The 13,220-nt window shown below is 30.0% G+C and overlaps 1 long non-coding RNA gene across 1 annotated transcript; it reads right to left on the minus strand.

Moving 5' to 3' along the window:
* Nucleotides 1–999: 999 nt before the first annotated feature.
* On the minus strand, nucleotides 1,000–2,455 carry LOC128295595 (uncharacterized). The gene is made up of 2 exons (XR_008286125.1): nucleotides 2,053–2,455; nucleotides 1,000–1,231 (listed from the first exon to the last, which is right to left on the minus strand). It is a non-coding gene; the product is annotated as an uncharacterized LOC128295595 (long non-coding RNA).
* Between the last annotated feature and the right edge of the window lie 10,765 nt (nucleotides 2,456–13,220).

The raw sequence follows: 13,220 nt of genomic DNA on the forward strand, positions 1-13,220 counted from the left end.
ATTTACTTTTCTTATTTTTTTGTTATGGATGTTGCACAATAAATTTCATAACACAGTTTTTTTTAAATTTAATTTAATAGTAACTTGACAGTTTTGTTTTATTGGTTTAATAACAAATTTAGTCCTTCAATATTTACACATTTTATTAATTTGATATTAAATTTAAAAATTTAATAAATTTAATCATCAATAACTACAAAATTTATATATTTAATTCTAATTCTAAAGAATATGTAATCTGAAAAAAATATATCACTATTATTCAGTTTTTCATCATACTTTAGGTGCTTTTCTTTAATAAAAAATTGGAGTTTTTTTTTCATTCAATCAAATTTTAGTAAAAAGATAATAATTATTAGCGAAATTATTACAATGTTGTCTTTAATATTTTAAAAAATTATCGTTACAAATAAAGTACAAATATATAATATATGTATAATAAATATTTAAATAATTACAGTTTAATATTCAAGCAATTTAAGTACTACTAGTGACAAGAAAATTACGCATCAAAAGACAAAAGGTATAATTTAGACACTATTTTATGATTTAAACCTACATACAAATATAAATTTTAAATTTATTAATTAAATTCAATAAATTAATTTAATAATTATATTTTAATTTTTTAGGTAAATCAACCAAATCTTAATAAAAGAAGAAAAACAAGCATTATGAAAATAAAGGAGTAGACAATTGGCATTCAGATAAAATGTTGTATTTACTAATTACTACTTATATAACATTATGTAGGATACATTTATTTTGATATTTTAAGCAAGCATAATGATTTATTTGGTTTTTAATTTTACAAAAAAATTATTTAATTTTTCGTCTCTTTTAATTTTTAAACTTACAATTTTTGTCAATATTAATTTATTTATATTTCATCTATATTATATTTAATTATTTAAATATTATTTAAATTAATATTTTAAATTTTCAATATTATATCTAAAATAGATATTTTAATTATATTTTTTATAGCAATGCTGAATATTTAAATTACAAATTATATTTTTTATAATACATTTCTAGAACACTTTTCCAAAATACATTTTATTTGATATTAGCTTTATCTTGATGGTCACTTAAGCCCGGGTTTGGGCTAATCTTGATGGTGATTCGGGAGTATTTTGATGCTTCATTGGGCTCCGGATAGGGCTTCGACTGTCGGCTGGAGGATCTGGCTTCAAACTTCGACGTGCTGAACTTAAACAGACTAGATTTTCTGCCATTGAGTGTTCAAAGGACAATTATCATTTATTAACTCTAAGTCAAAATATATTAAAAAAATTAAAAGTAACTAATATTGTTGAAATATTTGATGTTGACATTAATCCTTTGCAATTTTCAATCCATCCTAAAATTATAAAAATTCAATTTAATTCTTTACAAATTATAAAAATATAAACTATAAAAAATTAAAATTTCATCATTCGGCCCCCCTAAAAAAATTTTCTGGTTTCGCCACTGTAGAAAACACTTTTATCATATTTGGTATGAGTATTATTTTTTTTATGCATGTTTTAGTATATAAATTAGCAATAAGCTAATTAGTTAAATTGGTAAGATTTAGTCATTTTCAAAATTTATTTTTAGCGAAGAGAAGAAAAAAGTTTCGCTTATTTGGAAGATGTCTCATTTTTTACAAGAGTTTTTCTAATCTTTTAATTTCAAATTTAAAATTGTACTGATTATTTCTTATTTTATGTCTAACTATTGTAATATCGTATGCAATAAATAATTTTTATTATATTATTACACTAATAACCAAACGAGATATTTAGGTTTTAGCATTGATTGAGTGGTAAAATTAAAGTTTTATAAATCCAAATGTAATGGTTCAAATCTTCTCCTAGTATCAATTTATTCAATAGTTTAAATAATAATTTAAATTAAGTAGACAGAGTTGCTAACTTAGACCAAATTTCACCTTTTTGAAGAATTAAATTATTCATACATATTGGAGTAAATGCAGTTCAAGAAAAATAATAAAAATGGAGGTGAAGAAATATAATATGTGGAAAAGAAAGAGTAGCAAAAACAAACCTCGGATGGTTGAGAAGTTGGGAATTGTTGCTTCAGCTAAAAGAGAGCCGGAACTCGTCATTGATAAAAGTATAGACACCAGAAGCAGCGAAAACAAAACAGCATTACTATTATTATGCTTCATTGTTTATTTCCACTACCACATTCATGGTTTCATCAAGGCCAGACACAGAGATTTATATGCAGATAAAGTGAGAAAGTTCTCAATTTTCAATGCCAAACAATAAACTTGAAACCTGATGATGGGTGGCAGGTAGGCTGCCACGGTACACCAGACCTCCCTGTGTAGAAACGGTCTTCCTTCACTTTCTGGTCTTAGGAAGTTGATCTAGATAAGTTTTATTTGCAGCTTCCTTGAAATTTCAAAGGTAGTAATGGGTGGTTTTGTTTTTCTCCCTCAGCTTTTTCCATACGGTGATGGACTTTTGGTTAATTAATAAATTTCTACCTAACAAAAGTGACAAAAAATGACTTGGTTTCCCACGAGGAACTTGGCTAGAGTCAAACTCAAAAATCACTCAAGGGATTGCACCTTCTCTATTTTCTAATTATATTGGAAACAATATCAACAAGGGTTGGAGAATGTGTGACGTTGAAGAAGGTCAGTACACTCACTCTAAGGTTGAGAGTCGAAAAGGTAAAAGAACTTGAGTAGAAAAGGGCCAGAATGTTAAAGTTTTGTAGGTGGAGAGTAGTCTCCCAACAATGTTGATACGTTTGGGTATTTATAAGAGAGATGGTTACTACCCAATTATGCTACTTAGTAGACCCTAGGTGGTTCAATGAAGAGTCCAACCGAGTTTGAGGTAGGGATATTGATAAAGATGAGTGCGGATGAATGCAGAAGCAGATTATAAAATTTGTTCAAGTCACGGATTTGACAAATAATGAATAACTAAGATAAATAAATCAAATAATAAATCAAATAATTGAAAAATAAATAAGAAAATAAATACGATAGGTGAAAAAGATAGAACGTAATATGTAAAAGTCCTAAGAAGCTTAGAAACACGAAAAATCTACAACTCCCTTCAAGCTGCTCTAATTTTCCCTTTAATATAGAAATCTTGGAAAGAAAAAATTTGAACATAAATCCCACAATCTAAAAAGGTTATTAAAATAAAAGCTCTTCTAAAAGAAACTCAAGAGAAATTCTTTAAAAAAAAAAACTTAAAGAGAATTTTTATTAACTCAAAAGAGAAATAGAATAATAATCAATTGTGTGAATTATATACAATGCAAACGCCTTTATATAGACTAGCTAAATAAATATAAATAAAACTCTCAAGTATAGTAGAACTCTAATTAATCTAAACAATAAGTAGTTTTAAATTAAACTTTCTTATTGAAATAAAACTCCTAAATAACTTTAAAACTTAATAATTATAAAAATTCAGAATAAAAAATAGTAAAATAATAGAGGCTGATAAATACATTATTGGGCTCATATTTAATAAAAATTAAGCCTAAAACCCGAACCAATATGAAACGCTTAAGCTTATGAGATTGATTGAGTTCCTTGAAGGGAAATGCCTAATCTTGTTAACATTTTCCACACGGGATTGTCATCATATATTGAGAGTTTATGCCCATGAACAAAATTAGTCTCTTCTATTTCATTCTTGCTCCAAAATTCATCATCTTGAAGTTTCAAATTTTCTTCTCAATTTTCTTTTTTTTTTTTTGTGATAAAGTCTTAAACGAATAAATTGAATTTTGACTTTAGCTGCTTGGATTTGGATCTTGTGATCGGTCCTTGAGAAAACCAAAGCCCATCGCCATTATAGCCTTTGAATTGGACCGAGCTGCTCGTATCAGATATAACAATAGTCCTTCCAGTTGAGAGGTAGGTTATAAAGTGATCTTGCCTCAAGACCATCCGCAAGTTATCCTCGCGAGTGGTAGCCGTTATAGATAAAATAGCAAGTGCTAATTTGGAATGGTTCACCCTTACAGCGTTAATAGTCATTTACATTGAAGGGAAAGTATCGGGAAGTGCACTTGAAATTCCCATAAACTTTGGTTTGAAGTTTGATGGAGGGTACAATGATTCTCGGGTGGTCTCCTCTTGAGGAGAGTGTATCTGTTAATAGCAGATGACTTAACAGAGGGTCCAACTGGATGATTAATGATGGACAGTCCCTCCCATGAGGTGTACGACACACAATAATTAGTCACTAAATGACCATCTGAACGGTACAAGGAGGAGGGCCGCTTACGGATATCTCTCTGGTCAATTTCGTGTCACCACATGCCACAATCATGGTAGAAGTATAAGAAGCCTTTATTTCACCATTAGATTCTTTCACATTTATGAATCACCTTCTTTGTTACTTTTTATTTGGATAAGCAATAATAAAAGAAAAGGAACAAAAGAGAGAATAAATTAAAAGAGAACCAACACATTTCCAAAACAATAACGGTGGTTGACAGTGGTCAACGAAGGTGGTCAACAATAGCCCGATGGCAACCTGACGAATTTGAACCCAATAAATTGCCTAAGGCCACATAGATTACGAGACTAAAGTTTAAGCCCCATGACACATATGTATTATAAGATTTCTAGTGTTAATAATTTATTATATTATTAAGTAGAAATAATTTTTTGATAGATAAATAGAAATAATTAATTATGTATGTTTAATAATATTGAACACTATAATATTCTATATTAATATTTTAATGTTTTTAAAAATAAAAAATTATTACTAATATGATAATATTAAGCTGTGTTAATTTTTAAATTAAAATAAAATTACTTATGAAAAGCTTTCTTTTAGAAAATGTTTTATGCTTTTTAAAAGATAAGTCAATCTACAAGAAAATAAGTTTATTTTCCATTCACCTAATCATTTTTTGGTAATCTGTCAGCTAAAAATACAAGCATATTTGCAATCATGAAATATATAAGTATTCATTGGTCTGAGTTTGTTTGTACTATATAGCGTTGAATCTGAGTTATTTAGACTCCACCATTTCTGAATAGTATCATGTCAGGTTTTGGGTTCCTATGGAATTGGAGTTATTATCTTAATGTTTGGGTTCTGTAACAAATATGTGTGGAATTCATCTGAGCAATTTTAAGTGTACATTATCAAAATGTGTATGTATTGAGTCAAATTGGGATGTGATCTGATGAATGATCTGATTAAGCAAACTTAGCATGGTAATTCGCCAAAAGAAATATCAATATATCATATCCGCCAAGAGAATAGTATCTATGGTCAACTGTTCTAGAATAACCATTTGATGATTGATGAAGGGAAGAGAAAGGGGCAGTATCGACTGGTGAAATTTAGAGTCAACCATTTAGTTAAATCAAAGATGATTGGTTAAGAACAGTAAGTGGTGCATAAGTACATGGTTATCTGACGATATGAAGTTATTTGCCAATGACAGAATTGGGAAATCCACATATGCAGGATAAAGAATTCAACAAGAAAGTTTAAAAGGTAATTTATTTTCGAACTCAACAAGTTCTCTTGAACTTACAAGTGTTATCTTTACGTTTCAGGTTGTTGTATGATTGAGGTCGCTTGGAGGGACAAGCCTAGAGTTTACCAATGTGGCGGCGAAATGGGGTATTATGCATACAATGAGTTATTTGGAAATGGCGTATTGTAAGATTATGCCTTTCAGTGTCTGTCTTTAGTGAACGTTTATGTTGTAAAAGATATAGGGATATGTCTGATGTATTATATTACTTTCAAATACATTTCTTTGTTTTTGTAATCACGAAAATTTTAGATAAAGTAATAGGTGTCGAAACTATTTTTTTGAAAAACGGGGATCGACTTTTTTGGAAAGCGAAAATAGAGTTGCCACCGACCTTTTTTTTTTAGGTGTAATCGGATCACCTTAAAGTTGATCATTTTAATAAAATATTTGATTTATTAAAATAATAAATTTTAGGTCTACGAAAATTGAGAGAAAGGGTTCGGGAGTCGGTTACGCACGAGGAAGGGTTAGCACTCCCGTAACGCCCAAAATTGGTACCAAACCGATTAAATAACTGTCCTTATGTCTAAGATTTAAAATGTTTTTGAAATGAGGTTCCTTTTTTATTACATTTGAATAACCCGAATTGGTTGTCAAAATCTTCTTGTTTTAGAGGAGTCTAGCACCACATCCAGCACGGTAGGATGCGATCCTTTATACCCTAAAAAACGCGATAGATTTCAACTTCCAAAAATTTATAATTTGGAAATTTCAAAAGGATGCTCAACTATTTAGTCCAACGAAAAATTGAAACCCAGCACAGTAGGGCACGATTCCTCGAACTACCAAACATTGAACATTGCCTCGCCTTCGAAAACACGAGTGAAATTCCAAAGGGATATTCGATTATTTTGAACAAACAAGAGATTGCAACCCAGCACAATAGGGCACTATTCCCCGAATTGCTAAATACCTAACATTTCCTTTGTTTTTATAAGTTTTTTTAGAAAACATGAATGAAATTCTAAAGAGATATTCGATTATTTTGAGCAAGCGAGAAATTGCAACCCAGCACGTTAGGGCACGATTCCATGAATTGCCAAATATCGAATATTGCCTTTATTTTCAAACAAATTCTTATTCCGAGGTGACAAAATGTCATACCCGGTAAGTTAGGGTACAACACTTCGTACCTCCGAGAATGAGCATTTTCAAAACTCGTATAGCGATTTAAAAGAGTATTCCGTTATTTAGGTTAAATGAGAAAAATTGAAACCCAGTAAGTTAGAGCACAATTGTCTCGAATTACCAAATACAGAATATCACTTTTATGAAAAAATTATTTTAAGGCATCGAGTAAAAAACATAATGTGATTTATAGTAAAACATAAAGGTAAACTATGGTGCTAATACGTAATAACAAGCGTGACAGTGTCAAACATAATAATACGAACAATTATGAAAGGTGAAATAATAGCAAGGCTAGTAAACAAACGCATGAGGAAAATGAAATGATCGAATACATAAGTAAATTAACGAATAAACAAAATGAATAAAACATGGAACAAAAAATGGCAATGATAACGAAAACGATAATAATAATAATATTGATAATAAAATAGTGATAAAAGAATAATATGAAAGACGATAATAATAATAACAATAATAATAGTAATATAATACCTATGATACTAATAATAATAAGAAAATTAATATTAGTATTAATAATGGAAAATAATAATAACAATAATAATATAGTAATAATAATAATAAAAGTGAAACTAATAGTAAATTAATAATAATATATGTTAATATCAATAATAATATATAAAAGATAGGAAATAAAAATATGGTAAAATATAACAATAATATGTTAATAAAAATCATAGTAGCGGTAATAGTAATAATAGTAAGAATAAATATAACAATAATAGTAATATAACTAACAAATAATAATAATAATAATAATGATAATAATATTAGTAATATTAATAATAATAATAGTTAAGTAAAATTTTATAAAAGACTATGAATAAGTAAAATAAAATATGGATGTATAAAAATAGAATAAAAGTAGTATTAATATATAAAAATATAAACAAAAGTATGATGGATAGAAATATAAATAAAATTACAGGAACAGTAATGGAATAAATATAAACATAAATATAATAATAATAGGGGTAATATAATTATAGTAATGACAGTAATAAAAATAATAATGGTGATAATATTAATAAGAAAAAAATAGTAATAGTAGTATGTTAAATAAAAATATAATAGTAATAATAATTACAAAATAATAATGATAATAAAATAACCATGATACTAGCAATAAAAATAGTAATAATAGTAATGATAATGTAATAAAAGAAAGAGAGAGAATAACATGTAAATAATAACAATAACATAATAATAATATATACATGAAAAATAATATTAACAATGATAATAAAAATAAAAACAGTAATAATGATGATAATAATAATAATAATATCTTAAGACTAATTAATTCAATTAAGATATCAAAAATAGATAAAAGGACTAAATTATGGAAAAAAAAAAAGGTTTTAGTATAGATTTTAAAAAATAAAAATAGAGGAATGCAGACCGAAGGGCTAAAATGAATTGCGTGCAAAGATATGGGGACCAAATAGGAAATTAATCCCTATCCATGAACGGCGCCATTCAGGCGTTTGGCCGTTCGAATGGTTTGGGGACTAAATTGCAACAAAAACAAAAGGAGTGGCCAAATTTATAAAAATGAAAAAAGGTAAAAGGATCAGATTGTACCGCGCAGAAAAAGCGGAAAGGCTGATTGCGCAAATTGCCCATACGCCTGAAAACACGCGGATCCTAACTGCACGGGTCGGGTCACCAATCGGGTTGGCCAAAACGACGTCGTTTTGGTGCCTGAAAGGCCTGCCCAAAATGGCGTCGTTTTGGAGGCCTATTTAAACTATTTTTTTAAAAAAAATTTCATTTCAACTCTTTCCTTCCCCAAAAAAACTAAAACTCTCTCAAACTCTCTCAACCCTTCCCCTCATCCAGTCATCGGACCGGCCATCAACCGTTGCACCGGCCACCTGCCACTGACGGCTGCGCCGCCATACACGATGGTCGAAAAATCTTTCGATGCCCCTTTTCGCTTCTCTTCTCGAGTAGAGCCCGGATTTAGGGTTAAAACAACCCAAAAACCTTCAAAAATTAATGAAAAAAATCCTAGAACTCAAGAATCCATTCGATTTCCGGCCACCGATCCTCGGCGGTGGCTTCCTCGGCTGTCCACGATGTTGGAAAACCGAACACCGATAAGTTCCTTCCCTCTTTTTCCCTTTTTTATTTTTTAAGTCTTTTTTTTGTTAAAAATATTTGTAAAATAGATAAAACGAACGAATAGAAAGAAAATCAAAAATAAAAATAAGGGCAAACACCTTTTGAACTTGTTTTCTGCTTTTGATTTCTCTGAAAAATCTATATGTAATACAACCCCTTTTTGTATTTGAAAACCAAAAAAAAAAACCCCCTTTACATTCGATTTTCTCCCCTCTTTTATAGCCCTTTCACCATGCCTTTTTAATCTATTGCTTGTGTGTTTGTTTTATTTTTGCAGGCAAGTGGATGGCAGTGGAGTAGGTGGGGTGGCAGACGGTGGTTGAAGGTAGAAGGCCCTAGGTGCAGCGCACCTAGGGTTTGAAATTTCTGATTTTTCTTTTCTCTATTCTTTTTTTGTGTTGTTTGGGCTAGGGTTAATTGGGCTTGTTAGGCTTCAGCCAAATTTGGGCATTTACAGCTGCCCTTCTTTGCTCATTGTCGTGCCACGAGAATAGAGCAAAGACTATAACAGGGCCAAATTTGTCGGGTCTTGCAAAATCTTGACCTCTTCGGTGCTTCTTTTCTTCAAGTATCTTCAATGTGCTCCACTGCAACTTCAGGGGATATGATTTGTGATGATCTTCTCTAATGCAACTTCAGAAAGATAAGATCTGTAATTTAGCTTCAATCTGTTCCACTGTAACTTCAGGGAAATAAGATTTCCTATCTTCATTCTGTTCCACTGCAACTTCAGGGAGATGAGGTTTGTTATCTTCAGTCTGCTCCACTGTAACTTCAAGGAGATAAGACTTGTAACTTTGACCTGCTCTACTGCAACTTCAGAGAGATAAGATCTGTTTTGATCTGCTTTTAAGATCTATTTTGATCTACTTTACTGCAACTTTAGAGAGATAAGATCCGTAATTTAGCTTTAATCCATTCCACTGCAACTTCAGGGAAATAAGATTTGCTATCTTTAGTCTGCTTCTCTGCAACTTCAGGGGGATAAGACTTGTAACTTCGACCTGCTCTACTGCAACTTCAGAGAGATAAGATCTGTAATTTGATCTTCTTCCGCTGAAACTTCAAGGAAATATGCTGTGACTTTTAGCCGTTCCAACGCCATTTTAGGGATAAGAGATCCACTGAAACTTCAAGGAGATCTGCTGTGGCTTTTAGCCGCTCCAACGCCACTTCAGAAAAAAGAGATCCACTGAAACTTCAAGGAGATCTACTGTGGCTTTTAGCCGATCCAACACCATTTCAGAAAGAAGAGATCCGCTGAAACTTCAAGGAGATCTGCTGTGGCTTTTAGCCGCTCCAATGCCATTTTAGGAGATCTGTTAGAGTTAATTGGGCTTGTTGGGCTTTGGGCAAATTTAGGCATTTACAATAGGAAAAATGTTTTAGTCAAGAGTATAAGAAATTTGTTTTGGAAATTTAGTTAAATATCGTGAAGTAACACTTGAGATCTAGATCTGACGAATCGGGTTGGGTTGAGGGCGTTATAGGCTTTGTCTTGGGCACCGGAGTGGATGACTCCCAGACGATAGAAACATAGATGTGACTGACTGGACGGATAGTACATAAGACTGGACCTAAGCAAAATAAATTCTAAATCCGTTTATGGATTTATTCGCTTGTGATGTTCATAGTGTGACATACCTTAATCCTGAGTGGATGATGGACTATGTATGCGTGACTCGTATACTTTCATGAAAGTAAAAACCTGAACTCGAATAGATAAGGAACCGAAAGCTAGTGCGTTGGGTATACGACTTCTGCAGTATGTAGCATAATTCATAATAATGAAATTCATAGCCCAAGACATGGGTAAATGATATCTTCTTATTGGCATTAGATGATAGATAAAAGTAAACGTGACCATGGGTCATTCGTCTTTGTGATGAATTACTTTGTTACTATTTAATAGTAATTGACTTTTCATAAAGAAAGATGTAATGGTTACCGTGAGACGAAATATAATTATATTGGTAAAGCAGATTTATCCCCAAAAGATTAAGAATATCCTATGAGGGGAGCACACTTATGACAAGGTTATTGGACGAGAACTGATCGAGTTGCTTTTGTAATGGTACGTCATTAAAGAAAGCTTGTCACAATACTATAATAGAATGACTTCATGACTAATTGAGTTTATAATTAATAGATGAAAAGTTGAAACTTAATTATAAATCATTTGAGCCCTAATCACATGTGTCCAACTCGTCCCTCCGCTAGTTTGTTGAAACTATAAATGAATTGCTTGTTGAATCAAATGAACAAAAATGGATAGAAATGATAAAGTTAAAGAAATGAGAAACTTTTAGAAATGAATGTGATTTTCTCACTGAGTATGAAAATGACCTGAGAATTAATTTATAGTTTTTGAATTATTAATTAATTAATTGAAGTTCAAAATGTAATTAAATTAATTGGTCATTGTGAATTTGTTGAATGTAAAAAATTAAATATATTCTCATAGATTATTTTACAGTAAAGTTTTAATGATTTTAATGGAATCAGAATCGGGTTGATAAAATTATTTAATTGAAAATTTTATTTATTTATTTAAATTAACTTATGATGTTTATTTTGGAAAATAAAAAAATGCTCTGGTTTGGATTCAATTATTAAGTGTTGAGGGGAAGAACACCCTCTTAGTCCGTCTCTCTCCTAGTTCAACTAAGAGATTGTTTTTCTATTAAATAGACATTAGATACATTCTTCTAATTCAACTAGAGTTTCACTTCCTCTCCCTATAAATAGATGACATCGGTAGGGTTAAAACGTAATAAATTATATATGACTTTGAGATATTGCTATTCTATTAGAAAGTAGTGGAAATTTATATAAATTTTATTTTCTAGGAATAACAATTTTACTAGTTTCTATTCAGAAAGAGATTTACTTTCTCACTGAAAGTAAAGAAAATATTTTTGGTTCTGTATTTGATTTAAATTTGTTCGTGCCCCCACTTGAACCAATTTGTGGTATGAGAATAACGGAGAATGTTGTTCAGTTGAAAGCCGGGAACGACAAAGATTTGTCTAACTAAAAACACAGATGCAATTTCAGGAAAAATTTATTACTATAAATATCACAAATTGGCTCGATTTTCAAATTTTTAACTTTTTGCTGTGCAAGAAAACTATTTTCGAACTAAATTTTTTCCAACAATTAGTACCAAGGCCAGGTTGTGTTATGTTTATAGTATAAACTGATACCGAAATTTCCTCTCTTATTCATGTGTGTTTAATTTTTTATAAGATGTGACATTTTATAATTATCAACATGTTTAGGGATATGTATGTGAATGAATGTATGTTATTATTTTATTCTTTATATGATAAAATAATTTTGTCAAAGTTGTGATTCCTAGAAAATTAAATATAATTATTATTAATTTTTAGGTATGTTAATTAGATTATCATCTCCACGTAGGATTTATTTAATTATTATGTTAGAAAAAATTATGTGAGCCGGAAACAAACACAGGGCTTATGCAATCAACATTTTCGATGGAATCCAAAGAACCGAGATGCATCTAGAATTATTGAGACGACGCAAACCCGAACTAGCCAAACCGGCAAAAGACAGATAGTGGTTCGACAGCAGGAGGCTGTCGGTGATCTGACGTTGATGATCAATGGCAAGGGGCCAACGACTGTGGTTGATAGTGGCTGACGATGGTGGTCAACAGTAGCCCGAAACGAATTTGAATCCAATAAATTGCCTAAGGCCACATGGATTGTGAGACTAAAGTTTAAGCCCCATGGCACATATGTGTTATAAGATTTCTAGTATTAATAATTTATTATATTTTTAAGTAAAAATAATTTTTGATAGATAAATAGAAATAATTAATTATGTATGTTTAATAATATTGAACACTATAATATTCTATATTAATATTTTAATATTTTTAAAAATAAAAAATTATTACTAATATGATAATATTAAACTGTGTTAATTTTAAATAAAAATAAAATTACTTAAGAAAAGCTTTCTTCTAGAAAATATTTTACGCTTTTTAAAAGATAAGTCAACCTACAAGAAAATAAGTTTATTTCCATTGACTTATAAATTATTTTTGTTGACCTAATTATTTTTATAAACTAAACATAAAAAATACAAAAAATATTATCCGTAAATCATTTTCTGTAAAGCAAATACATCCTAAAAGTTATAATGAAAGACCGCTTTAAAACTTTAACTGAAAATGATGAAAACATTTTTTAGTGAAAATAGTGAAATCAATTTTTATTTTTTTATTTTCATGTATTTTTATTTTCATTTTCAAAAATCGTTTTTAAAGTTTTCAATCAAATAAATTTTCTTCAATTTTTTTTATTTTTCAAGGAAATAAAACCAAAATAGGCTCTATTTCCTAGAACCAGATGGAGACCTAAAAA

This window comes from Gossypium arboreum, chromosome 7 (assembly GCF_025698485.1).
Source record: "Gossypium arboreum isolate Shixiya-1 chromosome 7, ASM2569848v2, whole genome shotgun sequence".
Lineage (NCBI taxonomy): Eukaryota > Viridiplantae > Streptophyta > Magnoliopsida > Malvales > Malvaceae > Gossypium > Gossypium arboreum.